The sequence below is a fragment of the Trachurus trachurus genome, assembly GCF_905171665.1.
Source record: "Trachurus trachurus genome assembly, chromosome: 8".
Classification (NCBI taxonomy): domain Eukaryota; kingdom Metazoa; phylum Chordata; class Actinopteri; order Carangiformes; family Carangidae; genus Trachurus; species Trachurus trachurus.
Genome location: NC_139905.1, coordinates 19,212,845 through 19,220,458, shown reverse-complemented (window position 1 = coordinate 19,220,458; position 7,614 = coordinate 19,212,845).

The window sequence follows — 7,614 nt, the reverse complement described above, 5'->3', positions numbered from 1 at the left end:
CTTTACGATTAAAAAGATGAAATATGGAAAACAAAGTGTGTCATAATTTCATTCAATTATTACAATAAATCAAATGATGAAATACACTCATTAAAAAAAACACCATTAACATTGACATGAGGGTCAGTATTGTGATTTTCAATGCTTGGTACGACAGAATGCCACAGTGCCACACTTGCATTACTCAGATTGTCCACAAGAGGATGACAGAGCTCCACATGCAGCAGCTGTGATTTACCACCCCTTTGTAAAACAGTGGTCATGCAGTAATTTGAAGATGCTGACAAGTCTGAACTGAACTTCCTAGATGGCATGACACCGAGGTACATTCACTGAAAAACATAGAAACAGTTTTTAAGTCTCTGCTGTCTGTATAAACACATACACACACAGAGGCACTGTAAGTGTGTGCACACATTTGAGTAACTTTGAGTTAGACCTGCATGTTTTGGTCTCCATTTGTGTACCTTGTGGGTTTAAAGGAATTTACATCTGGGAGGGATGACACAAGGCACATCCAGACTTACCATTGGCTACCTCTAGGTAATCTGGCACTGTGTGTGCCCTGATTGGCTAGAGATCCTGTGGCAGCCAACCCAAATTTGTGACGCTGTTGCTGGGATGGAGTCACAGCATGCTGCTGCCAGTCTCAGTACCAAGGGGCCAGCAACAGGGAAGCAGGGCACCATGCCCAGAGTGCTGCCTGAGAGCGTCTCCCTGTCTAATACCCTCAAACCCTCCCATTCTCTTATACCATGCCCCCCCCTCCTTCCAGGTCCTTGCTTGACCCCCTCAGTGGGTCCATATAAACCAGGAACAAGTAAAAACCAAACATCCTCACAGGTACAGGAGAACTATCATCTCATCAACAATGACTGTTGAGGCACCGAGCAAGGCCACCAACCACAAACTGTCCAGCAGCACAACAGTGGAAGGAGCTCCTAGTGTTGAATTTATTGTGAACCATGGCAGTTCTGAAACATGCTCAGTCAACTTTAAGTAGAAATAAAGATGGATCTCATAAAAGATGGATCAATGACACCTTGAGTTTTTATCAAGAAGGTCTGTTGTTGAGCAGTCACACCTTTTGTAACATTTCCCTTTCAACCAAATCAAGAAGAACCTAAAGATGTATGAGGAGAAAAAGACAAACAACAACATCATCAGTGATTGAATGTTTTCATTCCAATGATCATTATAATATTATCAAAGTTAGAACTGTCATAGCATCATCATCTTCATGCTATGTTGAGATCTCACACACTTGCAGTACATGCATTTGCATATGGTCTAGCAGGTTGGGAATTAAGAGAAGTGTAATGCAACTTAAACTAGTTTTACTATATGACAAGCTTGACTGTTAGGGAAAAGCCAAGTGTTCTTCTGATACATGTGCTGTACTTATTTACATGGCAGTGATTGACTCTGATCTTAGACTACTTTCTAAACCACAATCAAAATCATGAAAACAAAGACATGAATAAAACTTTTAATGCAGTCTCAATAAATCAGAAGTGAAAGTTTGTTAATGTGAGCGTTGGTGCACATATTTTACAAAATTTAATTCATGACCTTAGCCTTAGCTGAACAAGTATTAATCATGCTCATTAAAACAGTAACATCTCAAATTCCCTAATATGATCACGCCATGTTCACTGAAGTTATAAATACTTCCAGCAGGTGGCTGCATTTTATCAAAGGTCCCATATTTCTTTTTTTTTTTCTTTGCTTTATCCATAAGAAATTGAGATTTTTATTTGAGGTTTTAAATTCCCCAAACCTAAACTGAGCCTGGTTTTATATCTCCCTGTCATCTTCTTATCATCCTTTTCTTAACTTTCGCTCTTCAGTCCTTTCTCACTTCCTTCCTACTCTAGGTTTTCTCCACTTTTTCCACTTTGCTCTCATACTGACTGCCTGCACGCATGTTAAAAATGAAACCATTAAGCTGTTCTATGTAAACTTCAAAGACTCCCTGAGTTGTCAAGAGGACCTATAAATTGTGACGATCACAACCTTGACCATTGGTTATTATTAAGAAAAAATGTTGTACCATAAAGATAAATTACAAGAAATGATGGGTGTTGCCGTGAGTGGGCCACATGTGGGATGGTGTATTGTGGTGTAAATAATGAAGCAAGAAGGTTCCAACAATTTTATGAAACATAGCAAGAAAACTAGCTTGGGCAAGTCAAAAAAGAGATCAAAAAGCAAAATCTCAGAGCAAAGATCCATTAATATGTCTAATAAAAAACCAAACCAGTATTCAAAATGGTTAGCTTCTTCTTTGAATGCTAGAAAATGTGTCATATATTTAGCCGTTTCACTTTCTTACAATCTGAAATGTTGGTAATATACCATTGCCACAAGGTCAGATACCTTAAGCATACTGTTGCTGAAATCTTCTGTAGGCCCAGGGGCAAATGGTATTGGACATTGAAGCATTGTAGCATAGTACACAGTCTACATCAGCCTTCTTTTCTCACCTTGGAAACACATGCAAACTAAATTAAAAAAGGTTTCTCTCATTAAACTCTTGCTCTAAAATTGTTTATATCAAATGAATGCACACGTCCTTGTACAGCCTGATCCTACTGGACCTTTGTCATTTTACCCATACACAATATCCAATTACAACTGTACCTTTATGTGTACGTTTGATCGTGTTCCAGTTGCAACAAGAAGTTCTTTTTGTTGCACAAAATGTCAATACCTGCTTCTAGGGAGATATTTAAGAAGCAACTGAAACTTTGTTTTCTTTTCCACCTCAACCACTGAGTAATGTTCTGCAATTTTAGACAGATGCTCTTTTGTGCACTTTTCTTTCGTGCACTTTTCTAATTCCTTGGACAGTGACGATTAACACCCCACACTGCAAAGTTTTTACAATGACTGTCAACTAACCAGCGAATGTGTAGACAGGCCCATCAGAAATATAGGGTATTTATGTAGTGGGTCAGGGGGAACTAAAGGGGGGCTAAATCAAAAATCAGTCACATCACCTCCTGGGAAATTTAGAGCAGTTTGTTTGATAAGATTTGGCTGAAAGCATAACACAAAGAATCACCAACATGACAACATGAATAGTCACACTCCTGCTGTGTGCTTTGTAATCTGAAGTTCTCTGTTCCTTGTTTTGGTATAGTACATGTTAGCACATGTGAGTCCCTCCCTGTTAAACCATTGGCCCTCCCCATGATTATAAATACAATGGGACTGACCACAGGCAAGATGGCACAATGTGAAAGCCGCCAAGGCTTAATTTCTTTTTCAGTCTGATTGTGGACCAGAGCCACAGTTACTGGTCTAGGTTTTCCCAGACCTGTATTTGCTCATTCCTTTTTCATGCAAACAAAGTAATTATGAATCCATCTTTAGTTGCATGAAGCTGCTGCTTCTGTTGCTGTGCATGCTGCTTACTGCCATGACCTGTTGGAATGCTTGAACACTACCTGAAATTACTTGTCACACTTGATTACAATTTCCATTCAAACATTTATAAAGTAACAGTTTCCATAAATGATGACTTGAGGTGATGAATGCTAACTATGAATTTGATATGGAATGTCATGAAAGTACTTTTAAAATGATTAGCCAATAAATCTTCACTTGTTTCATTGCAGCCATTTGCTAAAATCAAAAAAGTTCATTTTATTTCTCATTAATGTACACTCAGCACCCCATCTTGACAGAAAAAAACAGAAATGTAGAAATTTTTGCAAATTTATTAAAAAAGAAAAACTGAAATATCACATGGTCATAAGTAACCCTTTGCTGTGACACTCATATTTAACTTGCATGCTGTCCATTTCTTCTGATCCTCCTTGAGATGGTTCTACTCCTTCATTGGAGGTTACAAAAGAATTTCTGCAGCACTCAAGGTTCCTAAGAGCACAATGGCCTCCATAATCCTTAAATGGAAGAAGTTTGGGACGACCAGAACTCTTCTGGCCGTCCAGCCAAACTGAGCAATCGTGGGAGAAGAGTCTTGGTGAGAGAGAACCCAAAGATCACTGTGGCTGAGCTCCAGAGATGCAGTGGGGAGATGGGAGAAAGTTCCACAAAGTCAACTATCACTGCAGCCCTCCACCAGTCGGGGCTTTATGGCAGAGTGGCCCGACGGAAGCCTCTCCTCAGTGCAAGACATATGAAAGCCCGCATAGAGTTTGCCAAAAAACACATGAAGGACTCCCAGACTATGAGAAATAGGATTCTCTGGTCTGATGAGACGAAGATTAAACTTTTTAGCACTGCTCATCACCTGCCCAATACAAAGGGCTGCAGTGATAGTTGACTTTGTGGAACTTTCTCCCATCTCCCCACTGCATCTCTGGAGCTCAGCCACAGTGATCTTTGGGTTCTTCTTTACCTCTCTCACCAAGGCTCTTCTCCCACGATTGCTCAGGCCACTGTGCTCTTAGGAATGTAGTGTATTATCCACCTGAACTTTTTGCTCTAATATCTTATATCATCACCATGTATTATAGATATATGATGTTCCATAAGGTGTTTAGTAACAGTGATAGATGAGACAAAGAAGAGTGACCCTTGTGAAATGTATCCTGGGGAAATGTGTGTTCTGTTAATCACATGTTTCCAGTGAGAGTCTTAACTAAGTTGATTAGCCTCATCTGGAAGATGATGCAAGGTCGTAAAATTACATAGGTTAGATCCTGCCTCATGTTCATGAATGTGGAACATGAACTGTGTATGTTAAACAGAAATAGAATTGATTAGATTTACAAGAAACATGGAATGCTCGTGTTAATGACAAACAATTATTGCCTAATATGGAAAGCCATATCTTTATGTTTGGAGAAGGTGGAGTTTTGGAGTTAGAAAGCATAAAACTATGGGTTTGAGCCATAAGGAGAGAGATCTCACATTGGCAACAGAGATGCTCTAGGATTCGGCATTTTTGAACAATGTTCTTCTTCTTGTTAATAAACTCCTTTTTGAATGCAAGTGAAGACGTGTCGGCGGTGATCCCTTCTTTTCATCAACACATCAATATACCACAATTTTGGCGTCACGAACTTGGGCGTGTTTGTGGCCCATTCAGCGTTTTTCTTCAGCTTCGACCAGCCGACTTCCGCACTGTCCGCGGCTTATTATGCTGCTGTTTGCTGTTGGGTCACACCGTTAAAGATCTTTGTGTGGGTGATTGTTGTCCTGATGATTAGAAGTAGGTTATCGTTCTAAATTTATCTCAATTTGGGGGGTTTTTGTTTGGTTTTTGTTTGCGTTACAAGGAACGCAAAAAGGGGGGAAATAGAGAATCAAGAGAATAGAAACCTAGGACAATAGAGAACTAAATATAAAGAAGAATAAGAGTAGGCTAAATAAGAGAATGAAGAAATAGGAAAATAAGAGAAGAAGAAATAAGAGTAAAAAGCTTGAATTAGTAACATGAGTTGAACTAAAAAGAAGCAAAAATTGGTGACGGCGTCTGTGATCTACTCAGTAAGACATGTGTATTTTTAAGAAATGATACAGTGCAAGAGTTAGATATAGTTTCCTTTAACTACTAACGTAAAGAGTTACGTAGAGGAGCCTGTACACCTAAATAGTAAGACATGTGGTTTTGGTCGCTATGTGAAAATTGGTTTTAAAGGAACCTTGAGTGCTGCAAATTATTTTGTAACCTCCAATGAAGGAGTAGAACCATCTCAAGGAGGATCAGAAGATATAGACAGCATGCGAGTTAAATATGAGTGTCACAGCAAAGGGTTACTTATGACCATGTGATATTTCAGTTTTTCTTTTTTAATAAATTTGCAAAAATTTCTACATTTCTGTTTTTTTCTGTCAAGATGGGGTGCTGAGTGTACATTAATGAGAAATAAAATGAACTTTTTTGATTTTAGCAAATGGCTGCAATGAAATAAAGAGTGAAAAATTTAAAGGGGTCTGAATACTTTCCGTACCCACTGTATATATAATAAGCTAGACTACATACTGTATGAAAATAAGGGAAGCGCCAAGACATAAATGTAATACTATATATGGAGATATGGAGTGATGTTATGCCATTACTACCACATTCATCCACTGTATAGATATACAAGATATACAAAAATAATACCCATAACATTATTTGCATAATTAAAAAAAACAGATGATTATGATGATTTTTTTTGTACATGTTGCAAGCATTTATGGTAATTATAGTTATTTAGATTATTTAATTATTTTAATTATATATGTTAATGTTTTACTGTTACATTAAACATAGGCTGCATGTCAATCAATCAATCAATCAATCAATCAATCAATCAATCAATCAATCAATCAAAGGCTTTATTGGCATGAAAGTTTCAAAATCAATTTAGCTATAGCATCAATATTGAAAAACAAAATAGAGTAAAACAAACCAAAACTATCAATTAACAATTTTTATTTATTTTATTTATCTTTTACCTTTACCCAGGCAAGCAATTAAGAACAATTTCTTATTTACAAACAATAGAAGAGCATGGAGAGCATGGGCGGTTATGGAACGTAGAATTATGTGGGGCAGAGTTGCTCTGTGAAGCTAATGACGTGCTGCTATATATTTTGCTGTAGCAGTCCTCCCTCTCTCCCAGTCGGCCTGGAGATATTTTTATTACACATCATGCATGTCTATTTTACTAGCACCAAAACATTGCATTCCAGTTTCATTGTTTTGTGCAATGACAGTTATGTGAGTAAAATACTTAATTGTCATTGCACAAAACAATGAAATTGGAAATTGTAAATGCAATATTCTATTCTATTCTTTTACAATATTAAAAGGCTTTTGGGCAGATGCATAACATATCTGCATTGTAAGAATCCATACATAATCACAATGCCTTTGTTTCGTTTAGTTTTATTTTTTTCAGTATGTTTTGTTCCAGTTTATAGGTTTCATGAATACTTTATGTTTTTATTTTATTTGTACATGATGTCATATGTATTCATGTAATGTATACATTTTAATGTGGGATCTCACTAATTTTCTAAATAGAGTAACTAAAAACCATAACTGATTAAAATTTGGGACTTGCATGTACCAGAAAAGGGCCCCATATAGTCAAATAGCGGTTATATAAACTTTCCTGGTAGTTTCTCAACTATTCAGTTCGGATATTCATTATATTTAAATTGAGATGTACATGGTTAAATGAATACTAGCACCTATTTTAGGAGTAGATTTTCCTTGTCAAAATCCTGGTGAAGAATTTTGTTATAAAATGAGAACGGCTATAGGGCCTGTCAGTGAGACACATAGAATAGGGTTGGGACAGAACAGGACAGAAACAGCAACAATGCAGTGTTAAGAGATTTACTTGCAATTTTTGCATCTTATCCCATCAAAACTTTTGGCTGAGATGCAGCGGTTTCCAGGGATAGATTTCCTCCAAGCTATAGAATAACCAGTGAATTGTCCTCGAGCCTCCCATGAATAAATGTAAGGGCGTTAGAGAATGTATATCAATGCAGAGGTTACTGACCTCAGTTCACCCAAGTTAAAAGAACACACACATACACACACACGGCCTACTTTTCCCAATTCTATCACTCATGCACAGAGAGAGCCAGACAGAGAAAGAGACTCAGAGAGAGAGGGGGGGGAGAGAGGGAGTGAGA